A 19,051-nucleotide genomic window follows, 5' to 3' on the forward strand; every position below is an offset into this window, starting at 1 on the left:
GGGTGTTTATTCCTTCACACACCCCCTTTGTCTTTTTGTTTAAAAACTTTTTGAAAATAGAAGTCCTAAAAATGTTACCAAAGAATTTAGTTTGCTGAGTGAAATATACAAAATACTAGTTAAGAACCCAGTGGGAGCCTCTAACTTTTCACAGTGGTGGGGGACTTCAGATTGGCTTTCCGGGGTGGTGGCTCCTTCCAGAGTCCTGGTGTTGCCTCCTTTTGATCCAAACTGGATGGGGCTATTGGCAGAATCTTAGATTCAGCCCAACCTGACATCCCATCAAATGAGGAATTGTGGAGAAGTGAGCCTATCCTGATGTGACAAGGACACCTGACAATCCCAGGCAGGGCTCTGTTGTTGCTGTGTCAGTTGTGGTTACACCAAAGGTTTCCTTTGTGCTTCTGTCCCTCTGTCAAGAGCTTTTGGTGCCTCTTTGTACTTTCACCTCCTCTTTGGCATCAATTTCTCATTTCTCACTGGAAACTCTTCGCTCCCACTCCCCTTTGAGAGGCTGCTACAAAGGAATGCTCTGCTGGAGTGGAGCGGGTTTCACTGTCTGGAAGGTCTCTCAGTTCTCCTCTTTCCATGCCTGAGGCCAGTGTGGAGTTAAAGCAGTGATCAGTGAGAGGTCAGGGTAGGATTTAGCTTTGCACAAGGAAGGCTGCTTAGGTCTTGCTGAATCCACCCTTTGTTTTCAGGAAAAAGGAGTTGAATAACATTAAGATGACATGTAGCTGAGATTCTGCAATCCTTCTTTTAATCCCCTTCTATGTACCACAGTAGTTCTAGATCCTTTAAATACACCTGGCACAAGCCTATGCAGCAGATTCCTGTGTTTTTATTCTGTTGAAGGACTTGTGTTCTTTTGACAGCCATAGAGTCCTGTTTGATCTGCAGCACCCATTATTATATAGTTAGCCTGATAGGACTTTGGTCCTGAACTTGATCATGAGCACACTGTTGCCTTGTTTGCATTATTAATTCAACAGGCTTTTTACAGGTGCAGTCATTGGTAGGTCTGAGAACAGAGGAAACCCTGAAAAGCTGATGTCTCCAGCTGGTCAGTGAGGGCAACTGGTCACAGTGCATGGTGAAACTGCTCAACAATTTGCTGCAGAAAATGTGTAATGTTCTGTGTGGCCAGTATCACCAGGGAACAGGTGAGATGAGCTAGACTTTGGCTCAGGCGCCAGACTTGCCAGTCTGTACTCCTGTAAAGCAAAGGCCTAAGCAGTACTTGATGGAATAGCACTGGCATCATTACCTTCCCTGGAGCAGGTGTCCTGAATTCAGCCCAGGATCAGGCTGTTCACGCATGCCAGGTCCTCACAGCAAAAGGTAAAAACACCTGTGTTTAAAGGCTGCTGGGTCATTTTACACTGATGAATACTCATTTTCTTTTCTCATGCCTCTGTATATGTCTCCCACTGTCCTCAGAAGGATGAGATAGCTGAAGCTGCACAGGGTGCTGGGCCCAACCACATTCCAAAATAGATGATAGAGCATTGCTATCTGGTGAGAGGGAACCTGAGCTTGCCCTCTGGGGATGTTGTATGGGGCACCATAAAGCTATTGCTGAAGACACACTTGCAAGCAGGTGACCTGGATGGGCTGCAGTTTGACCTGTGGAGCAGGTCTGTATGGTAATGTCCTTGGTGTGGGACTGCACTTGGGTATAAATTCTTCCACTAGTGTTTGAAAGATTGCCTTCTTTCTCATCCCTTTTATTTTTTAAAAGCACTAAATGAAACCAAATGTCAATGCTTAATTTTTAATTTTTTTTTGTTTGTTTTTTAGAGCAGAATCCTTGTTTACTGCCCAGTGTACCTCAGAGTAGTTTTATCTATTTCACTCAAGTGTAAGTGCTTCCTGCTGCTTTTCCTGGCCACATGTTATGCACACTTAAAAGTGTCCTATCCACTCAATTACCAACTAGTTGTAGCTTTCCAGTTGCTCTTTGGAAGCCTTTCTAGCAAGAGATGACCCCATCACATCATATTTATCTTCTGAGATCTGATGGATCACAGAACTAGTGTGGCATTGCTCTGAATCGAAAGTTTATGCACATGTTTATTCATGTTTTGCCTGAAAACAGTATTATGTGTCACTGCTGAGAAGTGATTTCTGATCAAATCCAGGAGTAGCCAGGCATCTGTGACTCTACAGCCTTTCAAATTTTTTTCCCCTCTGGCTGGTAGCTACAGATAACTGCTGTCTGTTGAAAAGATCCTGTAATTAAGGTGGATGAACCTGCAGAGTATGATTTCCACAGGAGTTTTTCAGAAGGGCAGCAGAATAGAGAGGGGAAAAAGCCCCTAGCAAGATGTTTCACCCAGATTGGCAAGTCAAGGATCCCTTGTTATATTTTAATTTTTTTTCCATATTTTTTTTTCTTATAAAGAGAATCTCCGTTGAACTTGCAGTAATTATTTTGTAAATCAAATATTTAGATTTTATTATGGTGTAGAAATGATTTTACAAAGATAAATTATTTTTTTTCTGACCCCTTTTTTCCTTTATTTCCCTAACCAGTGCACTGCAAAGGCTGTGCATTCAGCTGTTGAATTGTATGTAAAATATATCTTCAATAGTAAATGGGACCTGTAGCAGAGAGGCTCCATTTTTAGCACCTAAAGGTATCTTACACACATGGGGTTTTGTATAAAATGCAAAGAAGTCCCTGGAGAGGAATTTTTTACAAGAGCATGTAGTAATAGGACAAGGAGTAAAAATTTCAAACTGAGAGAAGGTAGGTTTAAATTAGAAACTAGGAAGAAATTACTTACTGTGAGGGTGGTGAGCAGCTGGAACAGGTTGCCCAGAGAAGCTGTGGGTGTTCCATCCCTAGAAGTGTTCAAGGCCAGGTTGGGTGGGGCTCAGAGGAACCTGGTCTAGTGAAAGGTGTCCCTGCCCATGGTGGGGCGTTGCAACAAGATGATCTTTGTTATGATTAACAGTATTACATGACTTATAACTTTAAAATTTGTCTTTGAGAGGCTAGAAACTGCAGTTTTCTCAGAGAACATAAATTGCAGGTGTTCTGTAGCTTTCTGTTCTTGCTGTCTCTGAGCCAAATGGAGCTGCTCATGCTGAGCAGCCCAGCATCTAGCCCAGCTGGAAGTGGCTGTCATGGCCCAAAATGCTTCTCAAGCCTGCTGGAGCCAGCTCCTCCTTCCCCTAGGAGCAGCCTGTTTCCAGTGCCATCCTAGCACAAACAATAGCTTCTGCCTGCTCCAGCCCAGGAGTCGTCATAACTATTTCCACCTGGGTTTTTTCATTTGTCAGCTTTGATATCTTCCTCCAGCTCATTTGCCTTTGAAAAAAATTTGTCTGTTAACAATCAGCTGGGTGTCATGTTTGCTTGCAAAACACCTGCAGCAACACATCATTTCTGCTTTGCTTATGTCAAACAAGATCCAAGAATTACATGCCCATGCTGATTTATGCTATACTGTTTGGAATTACATTGGAAATGCATGAATTTCATGTGTCCTGCTGAGCTTTGCTTTATTTTCACGTGCCAATATCAACTACTCAGGGAAATTTCATATCAATTTTATCAAGTTCACAGTACAGCATGGAATATTTAATATTTTTCTTATAGGAGAATTCCCCATAAACTGTTTTCAGATACTGCATTTCTGTATGTTGGAACTGTGTTTTAAAAGTTTACAGTTCAGGTTTGGTTACTAAAACTGTCTGTAAGCAATGCCTGTAATTTGTTTCTGTCTTACAATTGTTTTTGAAACCAGGAAATTTCTGATTGTTTTTCAGAGATAATTGCAAATTATTTATATAATTGTTTGCTATACATAGAAGGATTAATCTGGTCAGCAAAGAAAATGGGGGAAGGGGTAAAAAAGGTAGAAGTGGAAGGCACTGCTGAGTAATTCCATCCCATCCAATTGCCTAAGAGGCTACAAAGATTTGTTAGTCTGTAATGCTGATGCTGCTGCCTGAGAATTTCCATCTTTTCAGATGACATATTCTTGCACAGGGCTCTTCAGTTGTTTTTTTTTTAAGGAAGAAAGCATCTAATTAAGAGCTGGGAAGTTTCACTGGGAACTGAAGATGTCCTGCCTTTGGAGCCCTGGCTGTGATGTGCAGCAAGAACTGGGAAGAGTCCTGGAGCTGCTGCCCTGACTCTGACTGCAAGAGTGGAGAAGGAAGAGAGATTGCTTGCCCCAGGAAGACAATTCCAGGCTCTTGTGCTTGTTGGAAATGATGGGAGACCAAGGGAGTTGTGCTCTTAGTTGGGCTTTGTGCATGGGGCAGAAGGCAGTGCCCTTGGCAGGCTCCTGCATAGCACCTTGTGAGCCAGAATCCCCATGCAGACATTAAGTGGAAGAGTCTCAGTGTAACAGATTGTTGGAGCTGTTTGTTGTCCTTCATTGTGTAATTCAGATCAAGAGAGGAAATGAATGTACTCGGTCTAAAAAAATTCTGTGTTCCTTCCGATTTTTATGAATGTGTATAACAAGAACCTTTGGAAGAGCTGCATGTTAATGCATAAGTGGTTAAATTACAGTAGCATCAAGGATTTGATTTAAACTAACAGATTCAAGAATTTCCAATAAAACCAAAAATCTCTTTTCATCCAAATTTTAAGTGTGTTGTGTGTGTAAAATATCCTCTTTTCGTGACTGTTTTTGTGGACATGCTTTTTTTTTTTCATTTTATCAGTGGAAGAGGTTCAGTTTTTCTGTGCTACATCAAAGCAGATGCAGAGCAACTTACTGATCCCGTCTGTTTGAATTCTTACTGGTGTGTTGGAGCACGTTCAGCATCAATCAGATAAACACTCTATCACAGTCTTTGACCCTGTGATTTGATAGGAGTTATGTGCATAATTTCACTGTGTTCCAAACATCTTGGCTCTCTTGGCTCTTTTCACACTTCTACCCTGTGTTTTAAATATGTTTTACCATACAGCTCTTACACTAGAACACTCAATACAAAGAAGCATATAAATAGTTTGGAAAAGGCTGCTGAGATTGAGTCCAGCCTTTAACTGATCATCAGCTTGTCAAGTAAACCTTAGAGCTAAGTGCCACATCCAGTAATTTCTTGGATATCTCTGAGGACGACAACTATGAAGTATGTTGTTGCTGTCATAGAATCACAGAATGGTTTGGGTGAGAACACACCAAGAAAGATCTTGTTCCAAGCCCTCTGCTGTGGGCAGGGACACCTTTCACCAGACCAGGCTGCTGAAAGCCCCATTCAGCCTGGCCTTGAACATTAGGGATGGGACATCCACAACTGTTCTGAGCAACCTGTTCCAGTGTCTCCAGTCTCCCTTTACCCTCACTGTAAAGAATTTCTTCTTAATATCTGATATAAACCTAGCCTCTTTTCTTTTGAAACCATTGCCCCTTGTCCTGTCACTGCATGTAGTCCTTTTCCTGCTCTCTTGTAGCTGTTTAGGTACTAAAGGATACTCCAAGGTCTCTGGAGCCTTCTCATCTCCTTTCTGAACAATCCCACCTCTCTCAGCTTGTGTTCATAAGGAGGAGTGCTCCAAACCTCTGATCATCACTGTGGCCCTTCTCTAGACTCATTCCAGTGGGTCCATGTCCTTCTTTTATTGGGGCCCCAGAGCTGGACACAGCACTGCAGATAGGATCTCAGGAGAGTAAAAGGCAGAATTACGTCCCTTGACCTGTTGGTTATGCTCCTTTTGATGCCACTCAGGATATGGTTGGCATGTTTAATGGCCTTGAGTGTGGCTCCTGAAGTATTGATAAAGATGCTCTCTCAAGGAGTAAATCAAAACTAACAAATAAACCAAATGAACATATAAACAACCTCCCAAAACAAAAAAACTCCAAACTCTAAGGAAAAAAAAAAACTAGGAACAAACAGAAGGAAAATTAAAGTAAAAAAAATAGAGCATTCAGAAAATGCTGTGTAGACTCCATAATTTAAAACCAGCTTTAATCCATTTGAAGTGATGTGGTGCCTCAAAAAAAAAGCATGCAGCTTGCAGCTGTTCTGGATTGGGAACAGCTATCTCTGCCTCAGTTTATCAGTCCCATGGCCAGGGGAAGGAAATCGGGGTGTCACTGCTGGGGATCAGAGCAAGCTTGGCAGGGCCAGCAACTGCTGGGAGGGGGGTGGCAGTGCTGGGGCCATCTGGGCCTTTGGAGGTGATGTCTGGGTGGATGGAGAAGAGATTGGAGGCAGCTACAACTTCTCCTTGCCATCCATGCCAGAGCAGTGCATCTCTTTTTGAGGGCAGTTGTAACTTGATACAGACTTGATATAGTGCTGAGATACAATAATGTCATTATTTTAAAGTGGCAAATCTACCGGTGGTTTCGGTATTGTGAAGTGTTTGAAATGTGCAATGGTGTAGATTTCAAGATGCTTAAGTGGATTAGGCAATGGGCAAGCACTCAGAGATCTGGACTCTGATTCTCTAGAAACCTTAAATAAATTTCCCAATCTCTCTACCTTCATTCCCCAATGATAACAAAATCACATAGATTATTAAACTAATAATAGGTCTGTTCCTCAGAAAGAGTTCTGAGGGAACTCAATTAATGATTGTGATGCATTTTTCTGCGATAGCAGTCAGGGTGGCATACTAATATGACTTACAGACATGTAATTGCTAATTATTCAATATTAACCTGATCCTTGAGAAGTAAACTCTGAAAGCTGAATCAGATATTGTGTAAATATTATATAAATTATAATTATTTTTGTTTAATTCAGGGGTGTGTTCTTCTTTGTTCATTTTCTCTGCATATCTCAGTTTTGAGACAATTCTCTGATAAAGTCAGTGATCTTGTCTTCCTACTTTGACTAGATTTTTCTCCTGAGTGTTTGTGAATATTTTGGAAGATGTCTGACCAAGAATATTTCTGTGTTAGCTTGTTATTCTTCTTCTGCATTGTTATAATTCTGTGATTTGTCTATTTTATTTCTTCATATAAGGAATCTACATTCTACATTATATTTATTTCCTAATGTTTTGCACTTCATTTTCATCCAAAATCATACTTGTGGTCATTCTCATATTGGTTGTGGATGCACCATTGAAAGTGAAGAGAGTTAGAAAACCCTCAGTCTCAGAGTCAATACTAAAGGTAACTAGACTGAAGCCTTTACCTGTATTTTCTGGATTCTAATGGCCCAAATCCTGCAGGCTGGTTGCAATATGGGAACACTAGGTGCATAAAAAGATCAGTCAAGGAAAAGATAAGGCCACATTTGGCGACCAAGTATTAAACTTGATTCCAAATGAAGTTAGTTTGGAAAAGAAAAAAAGTATGAGTTATTCCTTTGATCTCTGTTTGATATTAAAGAAATTTAAATCCAGCATTTTTTCTTTTCTGAACGTACCGATTCTTTTATGCACTTGTGAACTGTTTGGGATTTTTTAGGTAGCTTGTCAGGTATCCTACATGTCAGGCCTGGGGCTGTTTATTGTTCTCAGATGTCAAGTAAGAGAGGGTATCATCTTGTTTTATTTTGCCTCAAAATGATCTTAAAAAAAACTATGGTTAGTTTATTTAGATAGTCTTGAAAGGGCAATTCTTTTAAAAGAAAATAATTCATCTGCATAAACAAATATACGATGTAAACAGACTGAATTTAAGGCACTGCATATCTGTGCTTTATATTTCAGGTTTCATCTTTATCATAATGTCCTGTGTGAAAGGTTGTAGGAGAAGGATTTGTTGTTCATTTTCATGAAGCTTGAAAAGCTGAACGGTGGCTTCAAGTGACCTTTGATTCCATCCTTCTATGCAACTACAAATATCTTAACATATCAAATATTCATACCATTCACATGTAAAGCAAGGACCAATTTTTTAAGTTTTCATCATCTGTAGTTTTGTACAATCTGCTGCCCACCAAGCAGTTGAGATGGATGGGATAAAGTCCAATTGCTCTTCCTCAGCTGAACCTCTTAGCAAATACATAAATTATAGATTTTTTTTTAACTCTATGGTAAATTATTGTGGCAAACCTGTATTCTGAAGGGATCTGCTCCCTAGCTGACTTAAGAACAAAAACTGGAATTTAAATGGCTGCATCACATTGGCTGAAAAAACAGTTAATTGCAGGTTTGTTAAACATTTGCTAAAGGCTGATATCATGGTCTAGGAACAAAGCAGTAATGTGTAACATTTTGGTTGGTTGGTTGGTTTTTTTAACATTCTGAGCAAAATTCAAACTCTCTTGTCAGATTTGAGATTTAAAAATCCTTCATCAGCTGTAATGTAGATAAATAAGCAGTTTTTTCCAAATAGCTATATAAGCTTTGAGAGCAGTTTTGTATTTTAATTATAAATTTCTCATTTGAGAGCTTTCTTACATCTTCTAATATAAACCCTTATGTTTAGCAGTAAGAAGAAGTGACTTCAGGTTTTACAGATTCATAGGGTAGTTAAAATTAGTATTTAAATATTAAATAAAATTAGTATCAGGTTTACTTTGTGTGAAGGAGAAGAAATGTTATTAAAAAATGAAAGAATAAAGTACATGACAATTAACATTTTTACCTAATCAAATTTAACAAAGGCCACTGGAAACTGAATTTTTGTTTTTACAATCTTATCTGAGATTTACCTGAAAATTGGAAGTATTTTGGAAATTTTTATAAATTGTTTTGATAATTTGCCTTTGAGCAGTTCTAGCTTTTATTTATTCTGGATTTATGGATGCTTGACTTTCTGGATAGTAAGCTTTGGTATCAAAGATCTAAATCAATTTGATGTGAAGCTGAGCTGGAATGGCTTTTCATAACCTCTCTGAATCATCATTAATCTCACTAGAAAATATGGACAGGTTGTGATTTTTGGAAAATCAAATTACAATTTTGGGCAGCACAGACCATAGAAAACTTCAAAAAATAGGTTTTGAGGTAGAATATTCACTGTTGGGATACTAGAGCACGTAAGCCTGGAGGAAAACATGCCAAGACTGGGATTTCAAAAGGACACAAGGGAGCAGGAAATCACTGAAATAGAATATGAAACTTCTCTAGGAGAGTAAGGTAATAATAAAGTGTGGGGTTTTTTTCTCTTTTGGAAACTCATGAAACTTCTCTAAGAGAGTAAGGTTATAGTAAAGTGTTGGTTTCCTTGAATAATGTTATGATCTCAGGGACCCTGAGAGAGCTGTGTGGAGCATTGATGATCACTGGGGACTGAGGCCAAAGCTTGTCCTGTATTGACATACATTCAACTTGACCTCAGTCAGTACCACAGCTGTCTTTTGTTCTCCAGCATTCCAGTGTAGGAACTAAAACTCCTAGGGTTGTTAGTGAGTCAGGCTTCTGCTGTCCTGTAGTGCATGATTTAGTTTAGTAATTTGTTTAAAAGAACTATCTGATCATTTCAGCCATTGATTGCATTTGGTGCTGTCCAATTCCACTCAGTAATCTACAGGTGTTCATTTCTGCAGAGTTCATTATTCAAGAGGAGGAAACATGTCTTACTCCTTCATAAAAAATAAGAATCAGTATTTACAGAAAGGGAAAAGGAAGTAGCCATATACCTTGAAGACAAGAATTAATTATCTTTTAAATTTATGTGGAAGAGATAAGTACCTGCATGATGCAAAGTGGAAGGGAGAATTTGTGTTGGTTTGGCTTTTTTTTTTTCTACTGGCATTTCATGCATTCCCAATAAGTAATTCAGTGACCATGGCGGAGTCAAGTGTTTTTGCTCTTGATAAAACATACTGATTTTCCCAGGGTAAATAACATCTGAGAAATGGTAACTTGGGAGGCACCTGTAATGCCACATTTATTTCTTTCCATCTAATGTAGGATTTCTCTGTCTTCCAGTGCCACAAGAGTTCAAAAACTTTGTGGATGCCTTGTAAAAGAGCAGATTACTGGTCTATGTATGATAGATTTGGGAGGTATCAATGACAGTTGTCATGTAAATTTACTGCAATTACCAATAACTTGCATTCCTTAGCACTGCAGGGTGCATTTCACCACCTGATACAGAAAGATATATTTGGGTTTTTAAAGAAATCTGTATTATATTTCTGGAATTACTAGGAATAGTCTGTGAAAGTGAAAGTGAAATATGTAAAAGTTGTCATCACAACCCAAAGAGTAGTTTTGTGTTTCAGTGTCTGCATACTTTTCTAGGAGTGGGGGAAAAAAATTTAAAAAAAGAGTTTAAAATAGCTAAATCTGGTTTTATTATGTATTAGTGGGGGGAAGAGCAAACTTTTGTTCTTCACTAATATAATAAGATGCCTCAATAAATTGTTGTTTCTGGGTAGTTTAACACTGTTTTATTATATTGGTCTGATCCAGGCTATAAGATTCTCTCTCATTTGGCCATAGCTGATTATAGGTCAAAAGCATTAGTATTCACTGAAACAATGTAAAACTAGCAGAGGAGAGGGGTAAAGTCACTCTGTTAACTACCATAAATAAGTAGATAGGTTTTAATACAAAAGGATAAATGATGGAAGTAATGCCAAAGGTGTGTCAGAATTCAAATTATTATCTATGTTTATAACTCTGTGGTGAAATTCAGCAGGAAATTCACTTTATCTGTAGAATTGTTGCCCAAAATTCTCTAACTTTTATAATCTTAAAATTGAGTTTTAAAAATACAAATTAATTGAAAAGGACACTTTCTAAAAAGTATATTTCAAGTGAGTTTCAGTAAAGAGAGCACAGAAGCAGAGACTCGATTTATGTCTGACTGAATTTATTAATTTTTTTACTGGGTGGTGAAAATCCCTTTCTCGGAATTCCTGTGTGACCACTGAGGATAAAATTTACCTCATTGTGTGTTGATTCACATGTTGGAAAAATCTTTTGCACAGAAGAAAAGCAGATTTGGTCTCTTATTTATGATGTGTTCAGAATCATGTGACTTAATCACTTCGGGTAGTAACTGGAACAGATAATCCCTTTGGAGCTTAAGGAAGTGTTCCAAAATCAGGGTATGATCTTGCAGTCCTCAATTACTTGATTACTTGACCAAAGATCATCAATCCTGTTTTTCAAAATGGGTGTTGAAAGGTATAAAAGCAGCTAGTGGGGTTTTCAGGCAGCTGAGGAACTTAGGAAAACTTTGCTTACCAGCTGAATCTTTATAGACTCACAGGCCTTTATGTTTTAATATGGGATTATGAATGGGAACACTTATTTTATTGTAGCCTAAATATGGTCTTGATTAAATGTCAGAATGTAGATCAACCAGTTTTAATTCCTAAATGGATTACAGAAAAATGGAGTGGACCTCCTTTTTAAAAACCAGAGAGCATTTCTTCTTCAGGGGTTTGACTGGTGTCCTCTCCTCTCTTTGGCTTGTTCACTGAGGCTGTGTGGATGCAGGAGAGAGGAAAAAGCTGTTACTCAGCCAACTTCCAACTTTTTGGTTCGTTGGTTGAAACAGCCCTACACCCTAAAGATGATAGATAAAGGGGTGCTTTTTTTTGGTGGTTTTGCTTCCCTACCTGTTGCTAAAGAGAAAATGCCAATTTTCTGTTATGAAGAATTGTTCTAGTAGTTTGTAGTGGCTGTGATGTTCAGGAGTTCACCAAGCCCGGACAGTGTCATGGCCCTCCACAGTGCATTCCTCCCTCCAAACCCCTTTGAACAGCAGCCCAGGGCACAGAGGGTGGGTTTGGGCTTCGTGGTTTCTCTGTGTCTGCTCACCTTGGTCAGACCATTAATCCACCTCAGCTGTTCAGCTCCTGCTTGTTCCTCTGTCCTGTCCTTCCAAGTGCTGTGTGCCACTGTTTTAGGAAAGGCCATCTCGGTAGTGCTGTACATAAGGCCTTTGGTTACATAGTAAAACTTTTATTACATTTGCACAAATGGGGACATTTGTGGAAGTGCATTCTTAAACCAGGGAACAGGTTGTGGAAAATAGTTCTATTGAGATCAAAGCACACAGACTATTGTGTGGAGAGAGGGCTGCTTCATGGATGTTGAGCTCCTGTGAGGAAGAAAGGTTGAGGGATTTTTTCTAGTAACTGCAGGTAAGCTGAATTTTAATTTTCTTTTTTTTTTTATCATTTGTGGACGAAGTATTTGAAACTGTTTGAAAATAACTCCTAATCTAATTATTGCACAATCTGAGTACCTGAACATTAAAAAAAAAAAAAACAAAAACTATACAGGATTTTTCTTTGTTTAGGCTGCTTAACAGCTTATGTTTGAAGAATGATTTAAGCACCTCAGTTCTAGAATAGAATACAAATAACCAGTTCACACTGAAGAATGGTGCTTTCACTGTCTTCTAGTGAACAGCAGCAGCCTGAAAAATCAAATCATCTGTATCATCTTCCCCACTAGAACATGTGCAACCACCGTGCAGTAGTTTGCATGCTAAAATACATATTGCCCAAACTGAGTGAACAGTTTTGTCTGTTGCCTCCATACATATTTATATGAATGAATGAATGATTAGAGTGTCTTGCTTCTCCTTGCACTTCACAGGTGAAATTTATTCCTATATGATCAGGTATCCATTCCACTGTGACATTTCACTGCCAAGTCACTTTCCCAGAGGAAAATTTATTTATTCTTTTTATCTGCTTGTTCATAAAACTGGTATAGAAAAGAGTTTTACATAAGGGAAAATGAGGATTTGGCTGTAGGGAGGAAATGAGGAGCCTAAGAGAATAGCTAAGAAACCCTGCAGGCAAAGAGGATGGTCTGTTTCATGGTGCTGTTCCATCCTTCAGGGATACATCAATACTATATTATGTCGGAAGCAACCCCTGCAGTTTCCCAGCCAGAGTGTCTTGTGAAGTTTCTGAGTCAGCAGATAATGGAGACAAATTTGGGATTTGAGAGAGTCCTTAAAAGAGACTTTATTCTTTTCTTTAAATTGACATAAAAAAACAAACAAAGCTTCCTAAACCCACTTTCTTGGTCTTTCTATATTTAATTTCTTATGTTCTTATTCAAGAGTTATTTTTGTAACACTCCTTTACAGTCTGGTCTGTTTAGGTTTTTATACCATTCTCACCACTATTGTTTCTGAGTGGATTTGAATACTATATAAAATGACATGACAAACATCTGTCACATGTTGCTCTTTCATCCTCTCCCCAGGGAAGCACCATGCCTGCAGTGCTGTATTTTTGTAAGACCTTTGTTGTTGCTTGGGTTTGGATTTTTTTTAGCTGTATACATGCTGCTGTAAGTTTATGTTAGAGCATGATGGCTCAGAAGAGAATCCTTTGTACTTGGAGCAAAAGAAGAGGAAGATTTTGAGTTTCTGTCTGAATGTCTCCCCCATAAACATGGGAAAGAGTGGCAATACTCAGGCACTTGTCTCTGCTTTTGAAACCTGCTGATATTTTTGTGGTGCTTCTTGAGCCATGCTATAGGATTATGGAGGGAAAGTTAAAACAGAGGACTCAGGCATGCCTTTGGTTCAGCATGTTTTATTGTCCTGGGTCTACTGATCCTTGAGACTGAAGCTGTCTTGGTTTGTGTTTGTGATCCACTTGTGTGTATCTTGCAGTTGCTTTCAATGCCAAAAGTGTGACATGTGAAAGTAACCATTCTGAAAATTACAATGGGCAAAAGGGCATAGGTCAAATATCCAACATTTTTTTGCAGTGGAAAAAAAAATCATCCGTATTAAGAGGCTTCTATCAGAAAACAGAATTATGTCATTGCTAAGTGATGCCCTTTATTAGTAACCCAGCCATTAGTGGGGACTTAAGCTACTTTTAGGCATAGGCAATTCTGCAAGGTATGGTAGGAAAGGAATAAAAAATATTAGAAGATTAAATAATGAATGAGTCAACAAGATTAGGTAGGGCTTGTAATCACAGTTCCCCAGTTACAATTTTGAGAGGGTAGTGAAGCAGTCAGTTTGCTGTGTTTCATTCAAATGCCATTGCTGGTAAAGGGAAAAAAATGAAATTACAAAGTCCATGCTCTTCTTAAAAGGACAGTGTATCTGGTGATAACCAGTCACACAAGTGAAGGGAATACAGCTATCAGACCACTGGGAAAACCCATGCTGTAATTCTTGAGTTAGTGATGATGATGTCTTGGACTTCAGCCTCACAGGTCAAACTTGGTCTTAGCTGGATAAAGTAGGATGCTTTGGGCTGCCCTTTTCCCTCCTTAGATATATCTGATCATTTTAGGCAGCTTTTTGCAGCGTAAAAACATATGGCAGGTTTTAGCTGTCCTGGGAGATAATGTGAGATCTGATCTGATATCATCTCACACAGGTGGACCTTCTGGCTGGCCAGCTCTGGGGGCAGCTCTGTAGAGAGCAGGTCTCTGTTACCTTCCCATGTCTGAGCTCATCAAGATCAAATAATACAGAAAGGGACACAAGGGAGGATAGTAGTTAAGGGAACAAGTAGATGGGTCTGCCACTCATGAGGAGTATGAATGGGTGAGACTGAAAAGATGAAGAAGAGAAAATGTGGCCAAAAGAGTACTTGAAAAAATACAGGGGGCACAGATGTGTGGGGAGGAGGTTGGTGAGACACAGGATGTAGTGGCAGAAGATGGGAGTGTGAACTTGAGTGTTGCTAAGCTGCAGTCATTAAATACCAGCTCCATCTGATCAGCATCCTACCTGCCCTGGGCATCATTTGCATGGCTAATGTACCAATAGCATGTGATTTTCTGGGAAACGTGATTTAATCTATAAAAAGCAATTTAAGAAGCAGGCTATTCAGAAGGTGCTTAGGGAATGAAGGATGGTATGGCAGATAGGAGTACAGTGACTTAGAAACATAAATAAGAGAAACTTAGCAGCATTATTTGCATTTCTAAAGGTTTTACTAGAGCATGTGTCAGTACAACAAGTAATGCTTTTATGTCTTATCACGGTAATACTCAGCACATTTATTCTACTGAGCAAAGAGTAAACATAAACTATAAATAGCTGGGGCTTCAGATAGTGTGGGGTTTTTTCCTCTGACTTTGCAGATAAGATACAAAATTGGCGCAATTCCTGCTGGAACATGTCTGATTGTTCCTATTTCCTTGTTTTTTTCTTCAGTTTGGGAGTAGTCTGTTTTATTGCTTGGGTCTACTGGTCCTTGAGATTGAAGTTTACTACCCTAAAGTTACTGTCTGCATTGTGAAGGGGGACTTAGGAACCCCAGTCCTTTCAAAAGACACTTAAAAAATGTGGCATTTACATATATGTGTATGTATTTGTATATATATACATTAGCCTGTATCATTTACATGTAATAGCCTAATGACTAGATCCCTTGCCAGGAAGTGGGAGGCCCAAGATGCAAATTCCCTTCTCCCTGAAGAGATCTAAAATGTAATTTGCTATCTTTTACATAGATGTTTCCATCCCAGATGCCAGGCACATTATATGGTATAAGAACCACTCTACATAGTCCTTTTGAAATTATACAACTGTGAAGAATAGAATGCAGGCTGGTCGATTTCTCATTGTGTAATTTTCTTTAATTTTGTCCTTAGATAGTGAAGTCATTGAGTTTCCTTCAGTTGTACATCAAATACAATGGGGCGTCATCTCATTTGAGATGTTCGGATTCTGAATAATTTATTCAGGCAGTTAAATAATTTGTTTGGTGTATGAACTTATCAAAAGCTAAATGTAAATGTTTAACACCATCCAACCCTCTGTTCTATATGTAAATCAGCATAAGAGTGTTTTACTAAATTGAGCCTGGTAGGTGGTTCCTCTTCTGCTATTTGGCAATAGGTCAAAATTTACTGAATGTAATTTGTCATGGACAGAAATAACACAATATCTGTGAGGAAGCCTAAGCTGTGGTTCTTGTTTCTTCTTTCATTATAATTTTTTAGCATATCACTAAAGAAGTATCAGAAGTATATATTTAAGATTAAACCTATTTGGGTGTTAGCAAGGATTGCAAAATTTAATTCTGATTAGTGAATCAGAATTTTTGCCTTACACAATTATGGTTAAACCATTCAGCAATAGTTTTTCCTCTGAGATATGTCAGAATTACAGTCAGCTCCATTCCTCTTGTTCTGTGTCTTCCATGTGAACTGAGGTCACAGTCATTCACTGTGGTGAGTTCATCTCTGTCTGTAAGGTCGGATGAATAGTTACACAGAACCTTGGCCATTGGTGGCCAAATGTGTCAGGGATCTTTCACATCCCTCTGGTCTTACTTGGAGAGTTCTTACTGAATGAAGTGGTGATAAACCATCATCTGCTCCATTTGATGTGGTCTGGCAGGAATGCTGAGGATCCAGAGTAGTGAATTAGCCTTGGTCTATGGCTGATATCTCTTGAACCCGGTAAATAATCAGCCTGGGGACAGCACATGACTCCTATTAGCATTCCATACCTGGATTAAGATTTACAGTAAGCTCACTGACCAGCTGCACGTTTGCTATATTTGGGGGTTTATGTAAACAGATCTCTAGAGAGTGGCACAAGAGCCACTGTCCATAGAGGAATGACCAATGTGGAGCTGCTTGGTGAACTTTTTGGGGTGGGGAAATCACAGCCCTATTTCAACATTCTTTGCACAGTTTACCAGGCATGCCATGTTTATGTAACTAATAAGATGATAGCAAGTAATTTAGTTCTTACTCCAAAGTTTTTATGATAACTGTTTAAGCACCAAATTATTCCCAAATAGTATTATCTGGGGGGCCATGTGTGCAGTTGGTGGTGGGAAACAGGGATGACACACACCCCAATGTCCATGAGGCAATTGAGAGAGTTTATTTTTTGAACCCCTCTTTATGGAGGGGGTTTGAAAAACCTGGTCTGGATAGCTCATTGATCTTTGACACTGCCCAGCTCCCACACCAGTGAGATGTCTGCAGCTGAGGATGTAATGTAATTGGTTGAGGTTCCTGTCTGTCAGCCCAGGGGCCAGTTTATGGAACCCTCTAGGTTTCTTATTTATAGCTGAATTAATTGCCCAGTACAAGCCAGCTTGGACTGTGATATACTGGGACAAAGTAACACAAAGAATTATACAGATATGGACAGTTCTGAATTTTCTTCATTTTTGGCAAATGTGAATTCTCTTGTAACTCTGCTGTGTACTGCTAAGTGCTCAGGCTTATATTAGGTCAGATTTTGGAATGTAGTGTCTTTCACTGTGGGAAATAGGCAGCAGAGAAGGAACTTAAAATTTCAGGAAAATTGAGCCTTACTGGACAAAGCTATGTTTTCTACTGTTGCTGCAAACTGAAGGACAATACATGAAGAATTGTCTGGATGTTGACATAGGTTCATTTTCATGCCCACATTTTTTTATTGGTTAGAATACCTTATAAAAAAATTAATATCTTAAATGCTGTGCAGACTGAGTTCACACCATAAGCTCCTTAACACAGAGGCTTTTTCTTGGCATAGCAGCAATCATTATGGGCCCTGATCTCAGGCTGTTTTGTGCAGAGTTCTGTACAGTCCATAATGATACCTGAATAGCTGTGCCACTTAGTGAAACTCCTTTCTATGACACCATAAAATACCTTTTGCTGGAAGTCTTCTATGTATAGAACTGTGAAGTGTTTAAAAATGAGCTTGGAAACTGCCTTGTGTGGGTGTGGAGTGTCCCCATTTATTTTCTTTGCAGTTGGAATGCACCTGATTGGCTTAGACCTGGTCGATTGAGGCATTTTTTCCTATGACTAATTTTTTTTTGTAATGCACATTCATTTTGATAACTTACTGTAACTGTTTAATTACATTTTGCAATTCACTAATTGATTCTTGACTATATACCAGAAATTACATAGATTGTAAGAGAGGTAGGATGCTAAAAGGGATGGCTAATTATCTATGGTATTTATAAAATGCAGTTTTCTAAATGGCTGCTTTATTAGCAGCACGTCAAAGCATTCGTCTAGAAAGAAAAAAAATCTGCTCATGAAGGCTGTCTGAAGCCAAAAATGCATATCAGCTTTAGATTTGATAAATCAATGAATCACCTAATATATATATATACCAAATCTGAGTATCCAGCATTTTGTGAAAGTTGTAACAGTTAAGGGTGCATAAAATATTTGAGAACTGGTCTTTAATTAGAAGTTTTTATTTCCAAAGTTTTGTTCTTAGGTAGACTGCATTTCTGTTAAAGTTAGCTGATTTGGTTGGTTTTTAACGTATGGCAAGTTCTTAATATATAATTTACATTCTACTGTAATACATTAAAAAATAAAAATAAGGGTTGCATAGTTTCTTTTAAATCTGTGGATGTTTGTTTAGATGTAAAAATGATGAGGCAGATGAAATTAATTTATTTCTACTTAGGCACCCTCTGTGGTTTCTATTCAGTTGGTAAGCCTTACAATGTGCAATCCATGTTTGAGCAATTACAGATGCATAGTTCAGGCCTGTATGGAGTAAGGAGTTCTGGTAATGTTCTGGTTTGCAGCAGGTGTCTCACCTCTGGTTCTCTAGCATGTGTTGTCTAGTTTTGAGCATCACATGGGAAATTTGATAGAGTTAAAAACTTGTTATCCAGTGTCTTCTCTATAGGGATCTTTCTTGCTCCCATCAAATTAAGAGGGATCCCTCACTTAACTTCAGGCAGAGTGTCTAGCTCTTTGCAGCCAAAAAAGCAAAAATATGTCTTTTCAGTTTCTTCTTCATCCTGTGAAATGAGAACCTCATACTCAGTAAAAGTTGGAAAACAAGCCAGTGTGCAAAGAAAAATGGCCATCCCTTCCTAAGATTCACAATGCCAGAGGGTCCTGAGAGTTCTCAGTTTCTCAGAGCTGTATGAGGCTTGGCAGCTTTTAGTCTTATACAGTGAAACTTATTGCAATAAGAAGTCATCCAAAGAGGCAGCATGTTTGCACTTCAAGAGATTTTTTAATCTGTAATATATGAAAAAATATTTAGCAATTCAAGGGAATGAAAGAGCTGGAAATGAGTTGCTGTGTAAGCTGACCACGAGGATAGTCTCTGGAGAGAATTCCCACTGCTCTCTCTGCACCTGCATTGCAGTAGTACCTATATATACAGTTTTTAATTGCTTCCCTCTAAAAATCCCCTTTGGTTTCTCCTGAAAGAAAGACTCCAGGTGGTACAGGCAATTGATATAATTTGGTATAAGAGACGTTTTGCTATTAGGCAAATATAAATAG

General features: G+C 38.8%; 1 protein-coding gene and 1 long non-coding RNA gene across 11 annotated transcripts in view; both read left to right on the plus strand.

Annotated features, from left to right (window-relative positions):
• Positions 1-19,051, plus strand: part of MAGI2 (membrane associated guanylate kinase, WW and PDZ domain containing 2) — a 698,553-nt gene that overhangs the window by 13,169 nt on the left and 666,333 nt on the right. The window lies entirely within an intron of this gene.
• Positions 1,360-4,605, plus strand: LOC135301637 (uncharacterized). The gene is made up of 2 exons (XR_010363412.1): positions 1,360-1,637; positions 4,027-4,605. It is a non-coding gene; the product is annotated as an uncharacterized LOC135301637 (long non-coding RNA).

The sequence above is a fragment of the Passer domesticus genome, chromosome 5 (genome assembly GCF_036417665.1).
Source record: "Passer domesticus isolate bPasDom1 chromosome 5, bPasDom1.hap1, whole genome shotgun sequence".
Taxonomy (NCBI): domain Eukaryota; kingdom Metazoa; phylum Chordata; class Aves; order Passeriformes; family Passeridae; genus Passer; species Passer domesticus.